General features: G+C 45.1%; 1 protein-coding gene across 1 annotated transcript in view; it reads right to left on the minus strand.

The window, feature by feature from the left end:
• Positions 1–5688: 5688 nt before the first annotated feature.
• Positions 5689–21001, minus strand: part of LOC145343281 (organic cation/carnitine transporter 2-like) — a 114437-nt gene continuing 99124 nt past the window's right edge. Inside the window, exon 11 of the mRNA XM_080189422.1 lies at positions 5689–8414. The gene's annotated coding sequence lies outside the window, so the exon portion shown is untranslated. The remainder of the gene's footprint in view (positions 8415–21001) is intronic.

A 21001-nucleotide genomic window follows, 5' to 3' on the forward strand; every position in this document is an offset into this window, starting at 1 on the left:
AACACCATATACACAGCCAAGTAGGCATTCGGGATATTGATTACAGATAGAAAAGGAACACATCCCCAATTTGGAATTTAGAAGGATGAGGGGGGAATCTTATAGAGATGTATAAGATAATGAAGAGGATGGATAGGGTAGAGGTAGAGAGATTCTTTCCGCTTTGAAAGGACAGCAGGACTAGAGAGCACAGCCTCAAGATAAGGGGGGGGGGGGGGGGGGGCGCAGTTTAGAACGGAGTTGAGGAGGAACTTCTTCACTCAAAGGGTGGTGAATCTCTGGAATTCTCTGCCTGTTGAAGTGGTGGAGGCTACCTCGCTAAATATATTTAAGACACGGGTACGTAGGTTTTTGGTAGGCAAGGGAATTAAGAGTTATGGAGAGAAAGCGGGAAAGTGGAACTGATCCACTTCAGATCAGCCATGATCTTATTGAATGGCGGGGCAGGCTCGAAGGGCTAGATGGCCTACTCCTGCTCCTATTTCTTATGTTCATTTTCTTTCTCACCGCCTGTGCAGTGGCTGCTTCAGTTTTAAACACGCTTTCTGTGGAAACAGTGAAACTGATTAATTCAGCTTTCTAATAGGTTTGTGCCAGGAAGTTATCATCGTTACTCCCAGTAAGAATGTGCATTACATCACATAAGCTGGAGACACATTTAGAAACCACATTTTGTTTACACTGTTGTAAAGCTAACAGAAGCTCACTTTGAAAAATGATCATACTTTATTGAGAGCTGTGTTTGATATTAACTACCCAAATTAATACTCCCTCAGGACAACTGCAAAAGCACACCGTAAAATTGTCAAGAAAACATCAGAAGACACGTATGACACATTGATATCCTGTTTTTGCAGATGTCTATCAGACTTGCTTTATTCTCTGCTGCTTCCACTTGTCCAATATACAGTCCAATATTTTGGAATCATGCTTAAAACATGCAAATAAAAATAAGCAGCTGACAAGCTGGTGTCTTTAGTAGGATATAGTTTTAGTTTGGAATAAATGATGACATTTCAAGATGTAATTTATTGTATTTTTAACAATAGGATTCATACTTCGTATGAGTGATTCTTCTGACAACGCTTTGGAAAAATAAACTTGATTGAAAGATATGGAGTTGCCAGCTTTAGACTGGCATAGGCACAGTAAGTAGTCTCACAACACCAGATTAAAGTCCAACAGGTTTATTTGGCAGCACAAACTTTCAGAGCGCTGCCTGATGAAAGGGCAATGCTCCAAAAGCTCGCGCCACCAAATAAACCTGCTGGACTTCAGCTTGATTGAAAGACACACATGCCTCGCGGTGGTTCAAACAACTGCATCGAAAACTTTTGTGAATCCAATTGGCTGTAGTCCTTGTAAAAGGCCAAATGACATCTGATGTTAGACACATACAATGCTACATTGAACCCAGCCTAATTTGTGGGAAGGAAAGCACAAACTGTTGGCTCCCTGCTATTGAGGTTTCGTAAATGGCTAACAGTTAGCAACAGCACTTTGCAAAAATCTGTAACAACTCTTTAAATAACCCCCATCCCTATGTTATAGTTCAAAAGAGGACCTTTCCATGGGGCAGCACAGTGGTTAGCACTGCTGCCTCACAGTGCCAGAGACCCAGGTTCAATTCCAGTCTCCAAAAATGTGCGGGTTAGGTTGATTGGTCATGCTAAATTGACTCCACTGTCGGGGTAAATATGTGGGGCTATGGGAATAGGACCTGGGTAAGTTTATGGCCGGTGTGGACTCAATGGGCTGAATGGCCTCCTTCTGCATTGTACAGATTCTATGATTTGGCTGCATTGTCAATGATGGCCCAATCTCTGATAGACCAAGATTCTTTGTGCTCAATTCTAAGAGGAAAATGTGGGACTTAAGAGCACCCCAGTAATACTAACCATGGGATCTATAGGTTTCCATTGTGTCCAATGATGGAGAATTGAGTCCACACTGACCTCAGTCCCACCCAGGCCTTATCCCTATAACCTTACATATTTAACCTGCCTCTGACACTGGGGTCAATTTAGCACGGCCAATTAACCTAACCCACACATCTTTGGACTGTGGGAGAAAATCCGAGCACCCGGAGGAAACCCACGCAGATGCAGGGAAAATGTGCAAACTCCACATGGACAGTGACCCAAGCCGGGAATCGAATTGGGCCCCTGGTGCTGAGAGGAAGCAGAGCTATCCACTGTGTCACCCCACTACCTTAGCAACAATTAAAGCCATTGTTGAATTCGAGCTAGAGTAACAGTCTACGTTCAGAAAATCCAAGTACAAGTTTAAGGATTCATGAACTTCACTTGAAGGATTTTTGATCCTGGACGAGCCCCCACGTTTTTATATTCCCAGTTGCTGGTAATACTGGGCAGAGCAAACCCCAGAGTGAAAGCCGATAGATCGTGATGTTTTTAGAAACCGTGGAAAAGGTTACTGAACAAATTGACAGGAGTCCACCGATTAACTTTTTAAACATGAAGAATAAAATATTTATTAAGATAAGAAAAATGAACTAGTTTACACCAGACAAAAAAAACGTTGAAAGATCTCAATACAAACACAAGAAGATAATTCAGTTTCCCAATATTTCTTTATATGAAAGAACAAAGAGTCACCAGCTGGACACAGGACAGGATTTTCTGGCCATGCTCACCCCAAAACCGGTAAATCCCGCCCAAGGTCAAGGGACTTTTGTACGCTCCATCCCCCACCCTCTATGATTCCCATGGTGAATGGGACAAGAAAATTCCCCCCAAACTCTCTTTGTTTGCAACTGGCACATGTGCAGTTTTTTTTTCCTGGTGAATTCTTTAACATCCTCTCCCTTGGATATCCAAAAATAACCACATTTTAAACTCATTACTTTCATCGTGGACCCTGTTAAACTGAGCCCTATAAGTGACTATTCAGCCACTGTTCCACTAGCCTAATACTTTTCTCCTCAAGAGGGCTGAAAAAGATTTGCCTTTCTCTGTATCGCCAGACCACTTATTATGCAATAGTAAGGTTTTATCTACTATCTATTTTTTCCCCCCAAATTGCCCAACATCTAATCCCTTTTTAACTTCAGGGGTTGTACAACCTCATTAAAATGTATATACTTATAAACAAACACTGACCTTTCAGCCACCGGTCCATCTAGACTTCTAGGTAGACTTCTAGATCATTAAAAAAAGCCAAGTGAAACTGGAACCATCTACCCTCCTTTACACAATAATACATATAAATAAAAATTTAACTCAAAACACATTACATTGTTCAGCACAATATTGAAATGCCCCGTGAATGTTTTATTACTCATGTTACATGCACCTCTAATTTTGTGATCTATACTGCACCCTATATTGCCACTGCTATTGCCTACAAATACCTCCCACCAATGTTTGCTGCCCCTTGTTGTTTCTTAGTGTCACTCAAACTAACTCTACCATTGGAATTCCACCGCTACAATTGCCACAGAATCGGAAGGAGCGCAAGGTGGTCACTGAAAACGTCTGGTGACCTTGGATAGAAATTTCTGCTCTCACTCGAGCAAGGCTATGAAGTCCCACCCTTTATCTTGATTTCTTGATCCAAGGTCTTCTCTCAGTAATGTATAGCCCTTTACTAGCAGGGCTACTGTGCCTCCTTTCTGTTGCCACCCATTCTTTCTAAATGTTGAATACCCTAAATATTCAGTTCCCAGCTCACTTTGTGAGCTTAATAAAACCACTTGCATTTATTCAGCTGAAATTCTACACAAATGAGACAATGTTGCTGGCTAAAGAAACCACTTCAAGCTCAAAATGGCACAGGAATGAGGTGACTTCTTGTAAGCTGTGCCTAACATAACATCCAATTCTATCTTGTACTCTTGTTCTATGCTTCTAGAACTTCATTCTAACACTTTAAAACTCTCTAACAATGCATTAAGTTGATCTTTCTCTCTAGCTATGACTGTAACACTACTTTCTGCACCCTCTTTTCCTTCTCTATGAGCAGTGTGCTTTGTCTTTATAGTGTGCAAGAAACAATACTTTTCACTGCATACTAATACACATGGCAATAATAAATCAAAAGCTAGTTGCCCAATTAACTAACTGTAGCTGCCTCTCCATTACAGACTGAGATTCTCTCTGGCTAAGCCTGAAGGAAACTTAAATTCAACAGTATATTGTAGGCCAATGGTAAATGCAAACCGGACTGGATTTTAGAAAAGAGGTTAACCCTTAAAATTATTTTTAAGCTGAGTGAGACCAGAAATTCCCACCCAAGGTTGACAGACATTCCCATTGAGCACGCCTCGTCCCTTCCGATTCTGTAGTGAGCGAGGTGGTGGAATTCCAGTGGTAGAGTTGGTTTGAACGGAGCTAAGAAACAACAAGGGGCAGCAAATGTGTGGCTCAATGATTTGTGTAGGAGAAATTTCCCCTGTACTAGGAAAATTGAGAACTATTTACTTGGCTGGTCTTCACCTGAAATGTGCTGGGACCAGTGTTCCGGCAAGTCAGATAACTAAGGCAGTAAAGAGGACTTTAAACAGTAGGCAGTGAATGAAGATGTGATAAATTAAAGAGAGAGGACAAGAAAAGAGTGAGAGATGGCAATAAGAGAAATGATAATCGGAATATGCAGGAGATCCTTTATTCCACCTTCTTCTGTCGGGAAAAAGATAGAAATGTCTGAGGTCACGTACCAACCGACTCAAAACAGATTCTTCCCTGCTGTCAGACTTTTGAATGGACTTACCTTAAGCTGATCTTTCTCTGTCCCCTAGCTATGGCTGAAACGACATTTTGCAGTCTCTAGTTTCCTTCCCTACGGATGGTATGCTCTGTCTGTATACCATGCAAGAAACAATGTTGCACTGTATGCTAATACATGTGACAATAATAAATCAAATCAAAAGGCCTCCTTCTGAGCTGAAACAAATCTGTGATAAGCAGAATCTAGAATCCTAGCCCCACTGTTTTTGCTACCTACGTGGACCATAACCCATTCCTCCCCCTCTCCTTGAGAGCTCTTCTCCATTCCAAAGCATCATGCCCAGGCCCTGGTACCAGGTAGGCAACAGAGCCTTCTGGCATCTCATCCTTGGTTACAGTGAACCCTGACTATGTTGCCTCTGACAATTAATTTCCCCAGCTTTAGTGGATTCCAAGGAATACACTCATCCAAGGTGCTGGCCCAGTTGTGCCTGTACAAGCTGCAAAAACCTCAAACCTGTTGGAAAATGGCAAAAGCTTAGGCTCCTCAATTCTATCTTCCTCATCCCCCTCCCTGGCAGTCATGCTCTCCTGTCCCTGATCATAGACCACAACAGCCAGCCCTTTCCCAAGGGATGCGACCACCTCCTGGAATAAAGTGCCCAGATAACTCTCCTACCCCCTCAAGCATAGCAATGTCTGCAGCTTGGTCTCCAACCCAAAGTTCCTCCAGTTCCAGATACTTACCACAGACTTGGTCACACAGGGGGTCAAATCCTGGAACTCCCTCCCAAGCAGCACAATGGCTGTAGTAACGCCACAGGGACTACAGCAGTTCAAGAAAGTAGCTTACCACCATCTAATCAAGGGCAATTAATGAAGAGCGACAAATATTGACCTCGCCAGCAGCACCCACATCCCACAAGTGCATTTTTATAAAGACCCCACATTCTGCAGCTGCTACACATCACTTGCATTATCACGTGTCTGCCTGTAAATATTTTTACTGTTTAAAATTCAATTAGTTTTTTTAGTCCTGCCTGTGCTTAATGGCCAATAACTTCTGAGTTTTGGGATGTCCTAACTGTGGGACACCCCAAAGATGTACTGGAAGATCCCACCTTCACAAATGTCCCCAGAAATTGCTCAGACAGTTCAAACCTCTGTTGGGTATTTGCCCAGCAATAGGAACCATCCAAAACTATGTTAGAAATCTCAAATTTCATATTGCTCCCACTGTCTCACATTAGTTGTTATCCAAAAAAAGTTAGAAGAATTAAAAACACTTTGAACTTCTCAACAACTATAATACTGGCCCAACCTGACCCTGACCCTTGGATTCCCCCAACACTGTGACTATTCTCCAGCCCCCCACTAACTCCCATACCCTGATACCCGATGGGACCCCCAAATTATGCCTCATACACCCAAAACAGCCCTGACTACTCCCTGACACACCATAGGATATCCTAATTGCCCATTCTTCTTCCCAAGTACTGCCTGACAAGACATCCACCCACCCTGGGACCCCTCAACCACCCTCCAACCTGCTCAACTCTCCAATATGGTCTCCCCAGTGGCAACTCCTGCTGTTTAAAAAAAAGGATCCATGCCCTTCTTACCTCCAACTTAGCTGCTATTGACAGAGGGTCTCAGGATTCTGCTTGCTCTGTTCTCACCCAGCCTGAGTTGGAATGTCAGGTGAAAAAGGAATGACTGGATTTCGAGGTAAAACATGTCAAGGGTCACAGCAATTCAACTCCAATTGCCACTTCACAGATGTAATCATTTCATTAAATATCCTGTTTATCCTGATTGAAATTCCTCAGTGAAAATGATTAAGAAGCACTCACCAGTCAATCTAATGAGATTCACTACTATTAGTAACATTCCACTATTGCTAAAACCTTACAATTACTAAAGTTAACTGAGTATTGAAAGATATTCACCAACCTGCTTCCCAGAATGTTGCTCTTGATGTTTTCAGAATTCACCAATCTCTCTGGGGCCATAGTTAAATTAACTCTTCATGAAGTCTCCTAGCCCACTGGCCTTGTGGCCTTTCATGATGAGGTAAAGTAAGCAGCAACAACTGCACCAAATCCCCTCAGTCACCGAATTCCCAAGCTCACACAGTGTCTAGCTGCTCCCTTCATTTACCTAGCTGAAATCTTACAGAGATGAGGCAAATGTGAAACGCGAACTAGACTAGATTTTAGAAAGACATCAACCCTTAAAATTAACTCTTAAAGTCCCTCACCAAATTCTCAAGGTCATGCTCTGAGGGCAGCACAGTGCCACAGTGGTTAGCACTGCTGCCTCACAGTGCCAAGAATCTGGGTTCGATGCCCTGCTTGGGTCACGGTCTGTGTGGAGTTGGAAAGTTCTCCCCTTTTCTGTGTGGGTTTCCTCCGGGTGCTCCAGTTTCCTCCCACATTCTTAAAGTTTAGATACATTGACCCAAACAGGCACCAGAATGTGGCGATTTCACATGAGGGGAAATTAGGGGAACTTCATTGCAGTGTTAATGTAAGCCTTGCTTGTGATTAATAAATAAATTTTATTTTCCAGCCACGCTCGCCCCTGAGGCTGGAAAATCCCATCAGAGGTCAACAGACCTTTGCATGGTCTGTGTCCCGCCCGCTCCGATTCATGTGGTGGGCGGGACAGGAAAACTCCACCCTCTGTATCCAGCTGCACTATTCATGCTGGCTTACTTGCAGCGTTTTGAAAAATCTATTTGTTAGATGTTCAATAAAGGTACAGAATACAAACGTAAGCTGTGCTTCCTTTATATATTGTTGACAAATCAGGTTCTTCTTATCATTTTTTTGATTATATACAGCAATAAATTATCAGAACCTGGAAAACACTTGACAATATGAGCATTGGTAACATGACATTCCTTTAATTCAGCAATGGCATTGATCTATCTATAATATAATACAATCTTACCCGTCCTATCTGAAAAACTTTATTTCTCAATACATTTCAGTTGCACCTTTGCGTTATCTCTTCCATTATAAATTTCTGTGTCCTATTTATAACAGAAATGACCCATGTAAGTGTCATGTAGTAAAGTCCGACTGGTGCTGGCACTTTAGCCTCTCAATTTTGTATGCCACAACTCCTCCAATGCAGCAAAACTCTGAGGCTTCAACTGATTCCACATCTCTGCTTCACCAATTGCCAGATGTGTTGCTGTTTGCCATAACTAATAACATGCAAACAAATCATTAACAGAACAGAAAAACAGAGCGTTCAAAATAGGGACTGCATTGCACCTGTACACCCTGGTCCAATGAACCCTGTCCTCTTGTCCTGCTTCAGCTGAAGACTGTCCTTGCTTCTTGACTCCCCAGTGCCATGGGAGATTGATTACTTATAAACAAACAGGCTAACGCTTGCATTAAAAAGCTGACCGAAGAATGGGATATCCGTGCATCATTGAGCCATCTGTGTAGCATCACCAAAACTAATTTCTGTGCAAGGAAGTCATTTGTGAAACTATAAACTTATATGTGTTCAAGACAGAATTGGTTTTCTGTCGAACCCTGTTCACATTTTTAGTTGCATTTTAAGACTTGTTGAGTCCATTTCGTAAAGGTGTTGGAAAATGTTGGCATTGCAAGAAGGTCTGGAGGACTTTTGCTTTTCACTTTTTGTTCCTTTCCTGCTTTCCGTGCTTGTATGCTCAGTGGTGATGGTGCTTGTGCCTGTTCATACCTGCAACAAGAAAAATGCAAACACAACCAATGAGATTAAATATGATTTACTAGGCTCATAGACTGCTCGCCAGGGGTCAATGAAAAGTGCTTTAGTGCCAAATATAACCACATTTCTATTTTGCTGGTTTTAGTTACTGATAACATACCTCGCCTAACAAAAACAACCATATTAGTCGAGCCCACTGTAAGTAGCAGTTGCCTCAAGGCATAATTGTATTTGCTCTTTAAGCTTCCATTAGAGGTTTCCAGCTCAGATATCTATGCCTTGTTATGACGGTGAAAACTGCTGTTAGCAAGTTAAGATCAAAAGGTAGACAAAGCAAGCATTCATGAAAAGTAGATCATTTTTATGAAGTTGTGTAAAAGAACCTTGGAATTTGCAGCTAGTGGATACATTCACAGGTGTACTCACAGCTCAGGGTGCACTTCATAATATCAATCATCAAGTATCCAAAGCAACATCATTGTGAATGAGGATTGAGAATGAGCACATCCATTAACAATGCACATGCTAGCTGGGTTGCATTTCATTTCAAACTAACATGGGCATTGGTGGCCAGATCAGCATCTTTATTGCCATGGTGTGGATGGTATGAGATTTGGAGGTAAACTTGCAAGTGGTGTTGTTCCAACACATCTGCTGCCCATATCTTTCTAGATGGTAGAAATCGCGGGCGGGATTTTCCGGCTGTGCTTGCCCCGAGTCCAGAAAATCCCATCTGAGGTCAACGGATCTTTCCATGGACCGCCCCTCACCTGCTACAATTCCCGTCGTGAGCGGAACAGGAAAATTCACCCCCGTGAATTAACATAAGAACATAAGAACATAAGAACATAAGAAATAGGAGCAGGAGTAGGCCATCTAGCCCTTCGAGCCTGCCCCGCCATTCAATAAGATCATGGCTGATCTGTTGTGGCTCAGTTCCACGTTCCCGCCCTCTCCCCATAACCCTTAATCCCCTCAATTATCAAAAACCCATCAACTCGCGTCTTAAAAATATTCAGCGAGGCAGCCTCCACCACTTCAACGGGCAGAGAATTCCAGAGATTCACCACCCTTTGAGTGAAGAAGTTCCTCCTCAACTCCGTTCTAAACCACACCCCCCTTTATCTTGAGGCTGTGCCCCCTAGTCCTACTGTCCTTTCTGAGCGGGAAAAGTCTCTCCACCTCTATCCTATCCATCCCATTCATCATCTTATATGTCTCAATGAGATCTCCCCTCATTCTTCTAAACTCTAACAAGTACAAGCCTAGTTTATTCAGCCTCTCCTCATAGCTCAACCCCCTCAACTCCGGCATCAGCCTAGTAAACCTCCTCTGCACTCCCTCCAAGGCCAAAATATCCTTGCATAAGTGCGGCGACCAAAACTGCACACAGTACTCCAGCTGCGGCCTCACCAATGCCCTATACAGCTGCAGCAAGACCTCCCTACTTTTATATTCAATCCCCCTCGCTATGAAGGCCAGCATCCCATTCGCCTTCCTGACCACCTGCTGCACCTGCAGGCTGGGTTTTTGCGACTCATGCACAAGGACCCCGAGGTCCCTCTACACCGTCGCCTGCTGCAGTTTTTCGCCACGTAAGTAATAATCCTTCCTACCATTATTCCTACCAAAGTGGACCACCTCGCACTTGCCAACATTAAATTCCATTTGCCAGTTCCTGGCCCATTCGCCCAGACTATCTAGATCCTTCTGCAGCCTCTCCACACCCTCCACGCAATTTGCCATTTCACCAATCTTGGTGTCATCAGCAAATTTCGACACCATACACTCGGTTCCCTCCTCCAGATCATCTATATAAATGGTAAATAGCTGAGGCCCCAGCACCGACCCCTGGGGCACTCCGCTAGTCACCAACCGCCAATCCGAATAGCACCCATTAACCCCAACTCTCTGCCTCCTATTTGACAACCAATCCTCTATCCACGCTAACACCCTACCCCCAACTCCGTGCCCCCTTACCTTCTGCAATAACCTCTTGTGAGGTACCTTGTCAAACGCCTTCTGAAAATCAAGAAAGACCACATCCACCGGCTCTCCTCTATCCACCGCCCTAGACACGTCCTCATAGAACTCCAATAAATTTGTCAGACACGACTTCCCCTTAACGAAACTGTGCTGCGTCTGCTCTATCAAGCAATTCCCCTCAAGATGCCTCGCTATTTCCTCCTTGATGACGGATTCTAACATTTTACCTACAACAGACGTTAAACTAACCGGCCTATAATTCCCTGCCTTTTGCCTGCCACCCTTCTTAAACAACGGCGTAACATTAGCCGCTTTCCAATCTTCCGGCACTTCCCCGGAATCCAGCGACATTTGGAAAATAACCACCAAGGCATCCGCTATCACCTCCGCCATTTCTTTCAGAGCCCTTGGATGCATTCCATCCGGTCCTGGGGACTTGTCCACAATCAGTCCCTCCAGTCTGTCGAGCACCACCTCTCTAGTAACAATAATGTCATTGAGACCCTCCAGTCCTACCACCTTTCCATCACTAACACCTGGGAAATTATTCACGTCCTCCTCCGTGAAGACTGAAACAAAAAAGTTATTCAAGACCTCAGCCATATCCCCATCCCCTACCACTAGGTCCCCTTTCTCATCCTCTAAGGATCCAACATTCACCCTAGCCAGCCTCTTCCTTTTTATATATTTATAAAAACTCTTGCTATCCTTTTTTATATTAAGCGCTAGCCCAGCTTCATAGTTTCTCCTACCCTTCTTTATCATCTTCTTTGTCAATCTTTGTTGACATTTAAACCTCTCCCAATCCTCTTCTCGCCCACTACTCTTAGCTACTCTAAATTCCTCCGCTTTTAACACTTTCCTTCACTTCCTTCGTTATCCTCGGCTTATTACCTCTCCTCCTACGGTCCTTTTTAACCATTGGAATAAATTTCTGCTGAGCACCAAGAAAGATCTCCTTAAAGATCCTCCACTGCTCCTCAGCAGACCTACCTTTCAACGCGCTCCCCCAGTCCACATTCGCCAATTCTTCTCTCATCCTACCGTACTCCCCTCTGTTCAAACAAAGGACGCGTGTCCGGGAACCCACTTTCTCTTCCTCCATCTGCACCAGAAACTCTACCATACAATGATCACTCTCCCCAAGAGGATCCTTCACCACAAGGTCCCTAATTCTACCCGCCTCATTACATAACACCAGATCCAAGATCGCTCGCTCCCTCGTCAGCTCCAACACACACTGTTCCAGGAAACTATCCCGGCAGCATTCCAAGAACTCCTTCTCGAGCCCACCGCGTCCAACATGGGTTGACCAATCAATATATAGATTGAAATCCCCCATAATTATCGCCGTCCCATTCCTGCACGCTGCACTTATTTGCGCATTAACAGCCCGCCCCACCTCCAGATCATTATTCAGGGGCCTATAGACGACACCCACCAGCGTCTTCCTCCCTTTGCTGTTCCTAATCTCCACCCACAACGATTCCACGTTCTGCTCTTTGGTTCCTATATCATCCCTTGCTACCACCCTGATGCTATCCTTAATCAGCAGAGCTACGCCCCCCCCCCTTTTTCCTCCCGCCTATCCTTCCTAAACACTTGATGCTGACTAAGGAACCTTGGTGAGTTCCTGCAATGCGTCTTGTCGATGGTACACATTGCTGCCTGGGTGGTGGTGCGAGTGAGTGTTGAGGGTGGTGGATGGTGTGCCAATCGAGTGGGCTACTTTGTCTTCGATGGTGTCAAGCTGCTTGTGTTTTGTTGGAGCTGCACCAGCCAGGCTAGTGGGGAGTATTCCATTACATTCCTGACTTGCGCCTTGTGGATGGTGGACTGGCATTGAGGAGTCAGGAATTGTGTTCCCAGCCTCTGAGTTGCTCTTGTAACCACAGTGGTTAGTTCAGTTCAGTTTCTGGTCAATGGATGTTGATAGCAGGGAATCAATGATGCTCACCCCATCGAATGTATGTGTAGATAGTTGGATTCTCTCTTCTTGGTGATTGTCATTGGTACTTTGGTGTGGTCATTTTGCTTACCATATTTCTGGGTAAATGCGAGTATTGTAGCTGTGTTCAAACAGTTTGGCTAAGGGCACAGCTAGTTCTGGAGAACAAGTCTTCAATACTATTATATATTTGATGTAATTTTAAAGCAGTGCCTTCTCATGAAAATGAGAAAGACATTTTTCTCCATAATTATTAACTGGCAGAAAATGAAATAATGATAAGAAACTAAATATATATGGCAGTGATTCACCCAGAATGGAACTAAATGCTTACACCAGCGAGAAGATGATCATGGTGGGACTGAAGGGGGGGATACAGGTTGGGTCACCCCCATGCCTGTGTGATGTATGGGCAGGGGAGTGACCCCGATATGAATGCTGGGGGGAAGGATGCCCCTCATTGCTGAGGGATTGTTGATTCTCCCTTGGAGACTCAGGGTCCAGTTCACCTGATCCATGTTGGTGATGACCAACACCAAATTTCGTCCAATGCATTTCCCACTGGAGAATTGGGTGAATGGTGGGCGTGGGGGTGGGATGGGGGTGAGAGAGGGACAGTGCCTGGTGAATGGGTCATCAAACTAGGTAATTGAATTACCATCAGTGGATTTGCATATTAATAGAATGGCCGCCTGCTCCGGGTGGGAACCCAATTGAGGTCAGTGGGAATCCCAATTGCCCTCACACCCAACAGGAATCCCGATTTTAGCCCCAGTGCCCAATTCAGCAAGGAATCGGGATTCCTTGAATTCCACAACCACAATCATCTCCTTTCCTGCAGGGGCCCTGCAGAGGTCTGTTAAAGCTGGTGATCTTTCACATGAAAAGCCTCACAGTCCTCAGATTGTTTCAGCACACTTGCCCATTCTATTCTCTCTCTCTCTCACTCAATAAACACTTCCAACCTTCAATGCACTTTGGTTGCTAGCCCTCAGGGCTGAATAAAACAAGAGGCAGGGGGCTGGATTGCTGGTGGATTGGGGGTGAGGGAAGGGTGCTGGTGGGGTGGGCGGCGATGGACAGCCCGCTTGGAGCGTCCAGCACCATAACACATTGTAGGTAGGTTTAGCAAGGGTAATATGGGGCTTCTGCCCCTCAGGGGGAGGAAATCTGCCCTCTCGAGCTGCTGGCCAAACCAACCAGCCGGCAACTCCATCAGTCCTGGCAACGCGTTAGTGACCACTATGAGAAGAATACGGAGAAGGCCCAGGGCTTATCGAAACTGCCAACTCTAGGGTCTTGACCAGCTGGTCAGGGGGTGGGAAGGGTTTACTCTTGGAGTGGGTGTGGGGGTGTTCATAGGTATCTTAGATCATAGAACCCTACAGTGCAGAAAGAGGCCCTTCAGCCCATCGAGTCTGCACCAAACACAATCCCACCCAGGCCCTACCCCCATATCCCTTCATATTATACCCACTAATCCCTCTAACCTACGCACACCTGGACACTAAGGGGCAATTACTTAGCATGGCCAATTAACCTAACCTGCACATCTTTGGACTGTGGGAGGAAACCAGAGTACTCAGAGGAAACCCATGCAGACACAAGGAGAACGTGCAAACTCCACACAGACAGTGACCCAAGCCGGGAATTGAACCCAGCATTTACTGCCCATCTCTAATTGCCTGAGAGCAGTTGAAAGTCAGCCACATTGCCGTGGCTCTGGAGTCACATGTAGGCCAGACAAGGATGGCAGATTTCCTTCCCTAAAGGATATTAGAGAACCAGGTAGGTTTTTCCAACAATCTGACAATGACTTCATGGTTATCAGTAGATTCTTAATTCCAGATATTTTTTATTGAATTCCACTTTCACCATCTGCCATGGCTAGATTTGAACCTGGCTCCCCAGAGCATTAGCTGAGTTCCTGGATTAATAATTCAGCAATAACACCACTAGGCCATTGCCTTCCCATATTTACAGGTGCCAAAAGTATACACAATGGTTGTACACACACACCACCTGTGTGCTTTCAAAATTTCTTTATTTTTCTTATACCACCATTACATCCAGGTGCAGCCCTGACATCCACAGCTGGGGTGGAGACACCCTGGTGACTGCTATGCCCTGTTGATCATGATGACTTTGGTGGGCATCATCAGGTGGCACCCTCTGAGAGCTCCAGCCTGCTAAGGATCTCCTGCACCAGGTGCAGGTGCCTTCGTTTTGCCCACTGCTAGAGGTGATGGAGCCACTGGTAGAGGGGAGGGGAAGTGACAAGGCACCCTTGGAGTGCCCTGAGATGAAGCCCCACAGTGCCTGGCTAGTGCTCCTCCTCCCTCTGTACACGCACTGGCAATGCCCTGGCTGTTTGAGGAGAAGGGACACCCTGGGGGGATGTCAATGTGCCCGACCCCCACTTCCCAGCTACTGCTGCACCGCACCAATTCTTAGAAAGTTATGGTGCAGGTCCAAACACATATCTGGCAGCCACTGTGAGTTCTGCTAGACTTTGGTCTCCTTTCCATGGAGGCAGCCAAGTCCTCACATACTGCAGACAGAACACGGACAGACTCCTCCAGCCTTTGGTCCATTCTGTGTGTGACAGAATGATGATTCCCTACCTACGTTTTTAAGTTTATTTATTAGTGTCACAAGTAGGCTTACATTAACACTGCAATGAAGGTTCTGTGAAAATCGCCTAGTCGTCAGACTCCGGTGCCTGTTCGGGTAGACTGAGGGAAAATTTAGCACGGCCAATGCACCTAACCAGCACTTCTTTCGGACTGTGGGAGGAAATCCATGCAAACACGGGGAGAATGTGCAGACTTCACACAGACAGTGACCGAAGGCCAGGAATCGAACCCGGGTCCCTAGTGCTGTGAGGCAGCAGTGCTAAACACTGTGCCATCTATCTCTGCATCTCCAATAGATCTCTTAGGGCTGAGTGTGGCAGCTTATCAACTGCTTGGAGCTGATTAGGGGTCAGATCTCCAACACTCCTCTGAGTTTCCAAGACTTGGCTGTCACTACCTCCACCAATTGTCACCAAGTGAACCCATTGGGTTGTGAGCACAAGCACACTCTACAATGTGCACTCACCAAGGAGCGTGTATCTGTATGGGTGAAGGGGGGAGGTGAACGCCATGACAGTGCATCCTCTGAGAACTCAGAGGCATCCTCCTCAGAGGTGGATGAGAGGCTGGGGCTGTGTCTGGTCTGCATTCTCCCCATTTCATGCTGGTACCTGGAATAGAGAAAAGTAAGATTTAGTGATTGGTTAAGGAGGCTCATAAAGTCACGAAGGCACATCAGACATCTGCAGACTGGAGGTATTTTCACTGGTTGCTGGGGAAGTCCTTCCTCGCTCTCACCACAGTCAAGGTCCTGATCCTCTCCGGATATCTCCATGGCCTGCTCTGCGCAAGAGGTGAGGACTCGAATATCCAGAATTCCACCTCCTGCCTGGGACAATGCCAGATGTTGTGAGCTTTCTCCTGCAGTAAGACAGGAGGATTGATTGGCATCCCAGTGGTTGCAAGAGGGTATCAGGTGAATGTATGCCTGGTGAGGCCTCCTCAGTGAGTGATTAACAAGCAGCATTTCCTAAAGCTGATAGGAGATTGAAAATATAAAGTGGCTGGCACACATTTAGTGCAGGCGATCCCTCTGGTAGGCATGTGTGACATCCCTGTGCATGCTAACTCTAAACCTGAAGAGCTGTGAGAGTATGAGTTTGCAGTGAGCAGATGATGTCTTATCCTGATGGAGACTAGCACATCACTTGTCCTCTTCCTTCACTGCTGGTTGGTTCTTTTGTGGGCCCCATAAAACCTCCACTTCAATCTACTTCCAGACAGGCATGGTCCAACTCTGGGCCTTCTCTGTCATCACTGGAAAATAACCACAAGTTGCCTTTCCTGGAGAAGAGTCCCAGAGAGGCATTAAGAACCGCTGGGCCTCAGTTTGCTGTCTTCTTTGGGATATTTTGGACATGCAGATTTCAGAGCTCCTGATCTGCAGTGATGACCAGCTGCCTGGGTGCACTTTTAAATATGGCACCTGGACCTTTGACCCATAAGACCCTAAGATACAGGAGCAGAATTAGGCCCCTCGGCCCATTGAGTCTGCTCTGCCATTCAATCATGGCTGACATGTTTCTCAACCCCAATCTCCTGACTTTTCCCCATTACCTTTGATCTCCTTACCAATCAAGAACCTATCTACCTCTGTCTTAAATATACCCAATGACTTGGCCTCCACAGTTTCCTGTGGCAATGAATTACACAGATATATCATACTCTGGCTGAAGAAATTCCTCCCATCTTGGTTCTAAAGGGTCGTCTCTTTACTCTGAGGTTGTGCCCTCAGATCCTAGTCTTTCCTAGTAATGGAAACATTTTCTCCATGTCTACTCTATCTAGGCCTTTCAGTTTTCTGTAAGTTTCAATAAGATCCCCCCCCACCCCTCATCCTTCTAAACTCCATCGAGTACAGATCCAGAATCCTTAACCACTCCTCATATGACAAAGCCTTCATTCCTGGGATCAGTCTTGTGAGCCTACTCTGGACCCTTCCATAGCCAGCACATCCATCACATCACATCACATCACATCAGGCCCAAAACTGCTCACAATATTGCAAATGCCATGGACTGCTGAGGGGGCCAGCATTTATTGCCAATCCCTGAGGGCGTTTAATAGTCAACCACATTGCTGTGGTTCTGGAGTCACACACAGGCCAGACAGGTAAGGGTGGCAGATTTCCTTTCCGAAAGGCCATTAATGAACCAGTTGGGTTTTAATGACAATCGGTGATAGTTTCATGGTCATCATGGCTGAGATTGGTTTCAAATTCATGTTTTAATTAATTGAATTTAACTTCCACCAGCTGCTATGTGCGATTGTAACCAGCATGGACCCCTCCCTTACAAGAGACATTGGCTAGAATTTTACTGCCTTGCCTGCCACGGGATTCGGAGTGGGCGCCGGGCAAACAATGGGATGTGAGTTGACCTCGTGCGGGACTTTACAGTTTTGGAACAAGAGAGGCCGTAAAATCCCACCTATTACCACGTTGCGAGCATCTTCACATATTGAGATAAAAGCCATAATGAAATATAAGTGGCATATCCTGTGCAAACTGGCGCAGACATTGGTCACACTGTTAATTTTTTGCAGGCTTAAAGGAGGTGGCACGGTGGCATAGTGATTAGCACTGCTGCCTCACGGCGCCATGGACCTGGATTTGATTCCCAGCTTGGGTCACTGTCTCTGTGGAGTTTACACATTCTCCCCATGTCTGCATGGGTTTCCTCTGGGTGCTCTGGTTTCCTCCCACAATCTAAAAGGTGCATTGGCCAAGCTAAATTCTCCCTCAGTGTACCTGAATAAGCGCCTGAGTGTGGCGACTAAGGGATTTTCACTGTAACTTCATTGCAGTGTTAATGTTAGCCTGACTTGTGACTAATAAATAAGCTTTAAAGTGAATGCTTAGAACGGGCATTGCTGACCTTAAATAGGTAAGTTAGGAGCCTGTTCCCTGTTTGTAGACCATCCCGAAATTAGTCAGTGCTGAATGTGACAGGTGTTAAGCTTGCTCACAGTTTTACAGTAGCTTTGGAGCCCCAACAGAAGTTACACTGAAAACAAATGTTCATTTAAAACAAATGTTCATTCCTGTGGATCCAAGTGAAGTATGAGTGCCCCTCTGATTCCAAAGGAGGGGCACTTATCTCAGGCTCCAAAGGAGGAGCACATCTCTTATCTCAGTCCAATCCTTTGTCCTGGGACTCAGTTCAAAGCCGCTGTCAGTGAGGCAGATGATGGAACATTGACCACTTCTCTCAACCAAGCTAACAATGGCAACCTTGTGACAAGTACAGCTCAGGCTGACAAGGCCCAAGGACCAGTTTTCATCTCTCACTGGACCTGCAGATCTGGCCAACATGTTAGTCAACGGTCTGGGCCCAGACAAAAAAATCTACTTTATCTAAATTAAAATTCCCTCTGGCAGAATAAGAGAATTTTGTGCTTTACTATCTCACATTAGTGGGCCATCCTGCTCATTTGTGAAATACAACTCATGATGCTCAAAATTATGAGGAGGCTTTACAGAGTACTTCGAGAGAAACTGTTCCCGCTCATAAAAGGATTAAGAGCGAGAGGGCACTGATGTAAAGTGATCTGCAAAAGAAGCAAACGTGATGCAAGAAAAAAGCTTTTTCACACAGTAAGTGGCTTGGGTCTGGAATGCACTGCCTGGAAGTGTGGTGGAGGCAGGTTCCATCAAGGCATTTAGGAGGGCAACAAATGATTAATTGAATAGAAACAATGTGCAGGGGTACAGGGAATCTCACTTAGTCACGATGTTTGTTTGGAAAGCCAGTACAGATGCAATCGTCCAATGGTCCAATGCTCTTTCTGCACCATAACAACACTGTAATTCTGTGATGTCAGATTAGAAACGCAAGACCATGATGTCAATTGGCCTTATTACAGGAAGCGAGCATGCCCCAAAGTCAAAAGCCCACCCACATCTTCAGTTTAATTAATTATTGAGCAATTAGGAAGGCAATGAACCCATATTTTACTAGTTGTTTAAATTTACATCTTGTGCACTGGCTGAATGAGGAGATATAAATCTTGACAGATGGATAAATGTGGAAAAGATTCAGCATATTTTTTCAATGGAGAGAAGGTAGCAACAGCATTTGAGACTGTGGCAATAGCGTGGGATAAAGCAGCTTGGCTTTCTGGGCAACCTTTCAGTGACCTGCTGTCATCAGTGGGAGTATTAGGAAGGGATTCCTTGGATGTCTTGCAGCTATGGGTGAGCCTTGCAATGCTTCAACTGATAAGCCTGAGGTGATTGTTCCAATGGGAATTTTTCACTTTGGAGGCAGTTCCTCCAGTGAGGAAAGAATCAGGAAAGGAGGGAGAGGTTGGTAGCTGGTCAGGGACAGTTACTTGAACATCAAAGCGCATAATTCAGGTGGCATAATAATAGCAGAATAAGTGAGGCCTGGGGGAAGATGTTCCAATCTCGTGCAGAAGATCCAATATGTGTATTGGAAAGATGGAGGCTGGGGGGTGACCTGACTGAAGTTTATAAAATTATGAGGGGCATAGATAAGGTGATCAGTTGGAAGCAACGTTGATTAGGACGGTGATGGGTTGCTCAGTTAGAGAGCCCTGCCTGTGTATATCATGTGAAATGTCGGAGTTACTGGCAATTCGGGTTTTTACCCTGTACGAGGAAGTACCTCTCTGAGTGTTGCTGACTGTGTGAATAAATCTAACTTTGGTGAATGGACACCAGCCTCGGAGGAGTTATTTCAGAAGTAAATGAAACAAAATAAATACTGCAGCATTAAACTTGAAGCTGATGGACACCCCACAGAATTTGAATTAGACACAGGGGTGAGAGATTTTGTTTTATCTGATAAAGTGGCTTAAGTGCTACAGCCTTCATCCATCGACTTACTGGATCCAGGTGGGATTACATTGAAAGTCATAAGCTAACACATGGCAAAATTGAAGTATAAATAGATAAGTCATATAGCCTCTGTATGTCATATAAAATCAAGAATCTTATTCACTAAGCGGGGAGGCATGCTGAAAATTGAGGCTAATCTATAAAGTTGATTAAGTTGCTAATGAGCATTACAGCAGCACCTTCAGGGATAGATTTCCAAGATGATTTATGGATTTGGGAAGACTGAACATCAAGTACCATGTTACCCTATGAGCTGACACTAAACCAATCTACCCCTTTGCACCGAGGGGAATCCTGATCGGCTCTTGAACAATGTCAAGGGTGCAAAGGAGAACATGCTCTAGCATGGGGTCATCTCATCAGTAGCCGTGCCAACAAAATGGTGTGCAAGAATGGTTACTGTCCCTAAGCCAAAGGGCTCAATCAATTGTCTCCCAGCACCTCAATTAGAATGTGCATGGATTCATGAGAAGCTCACAAACAGAGGCAGAACAATGCAGTTACGGGAACCATGTTCTCATCAGGCATCATTAGTATGCTCAAAATGAGATTCCATTTCATCAACCAAACTGGTGGACCACTACAGGAAGTACCAGCAGGGGTCTCCTTCTTTGCAGTGGTGTGTTGTGCTTCCCATTGCCTCTTTACAAGCTACAGAGGGAGGGGAGCAGGAGGAAATATTAGCAGGGATGACCTTGGAGAACGGCATCAATCCTCCAATGAGGATCCTGAAGAGGAATCTGAGGAAGAACAAGCGGATCTGTACCAGGTAGCCAATGAACTTATGGGGAACCAGGGGTGTGGTGCCCGTGAGACCCAATAGGCTGTCATGTTGCAATGCTTCATATACAATGTAGAGTCCATGGAACATTATCTGAACTGCCGTGTCCCCCAAGAGATGAACCCCTCAGAGCATTTCAGGTCATATAGGCAGGAGCTGTATTAGAACTATCACAGCTAATGGCACGTCAGAGAACATTGATGACGATGACAGTCACATTATCACAAAGCCATCTGGGACGTTAGCTCTTTAGTCCAAATGTCAGACATTAGAAACTTCACAATAACTGTTCATCCATCCCAGCCAATGCTGATACAATCAAAAAGGCAAGAACATCTCTTACCACATCAGACTGAACAGAAAGTGTCACCCATATTGACCAAGGTG

This window comes from Carcharhinus amblyrhynchos, chromosome 5, assembly GCF_965287045.1.
Source record: "Carcharhinus amblyrhynchos chromosome 5, sCarAmb.v2.hapA, whole genome shotgun sequence".
NCBI classification, from domain to species: Eukaryota; Metazoa; Chordata; class Chondrichthyes; order Carcharhiniformes; family Carcharhinidae; genus Carcharhinus; species Carcharhinus amblyrhynchos.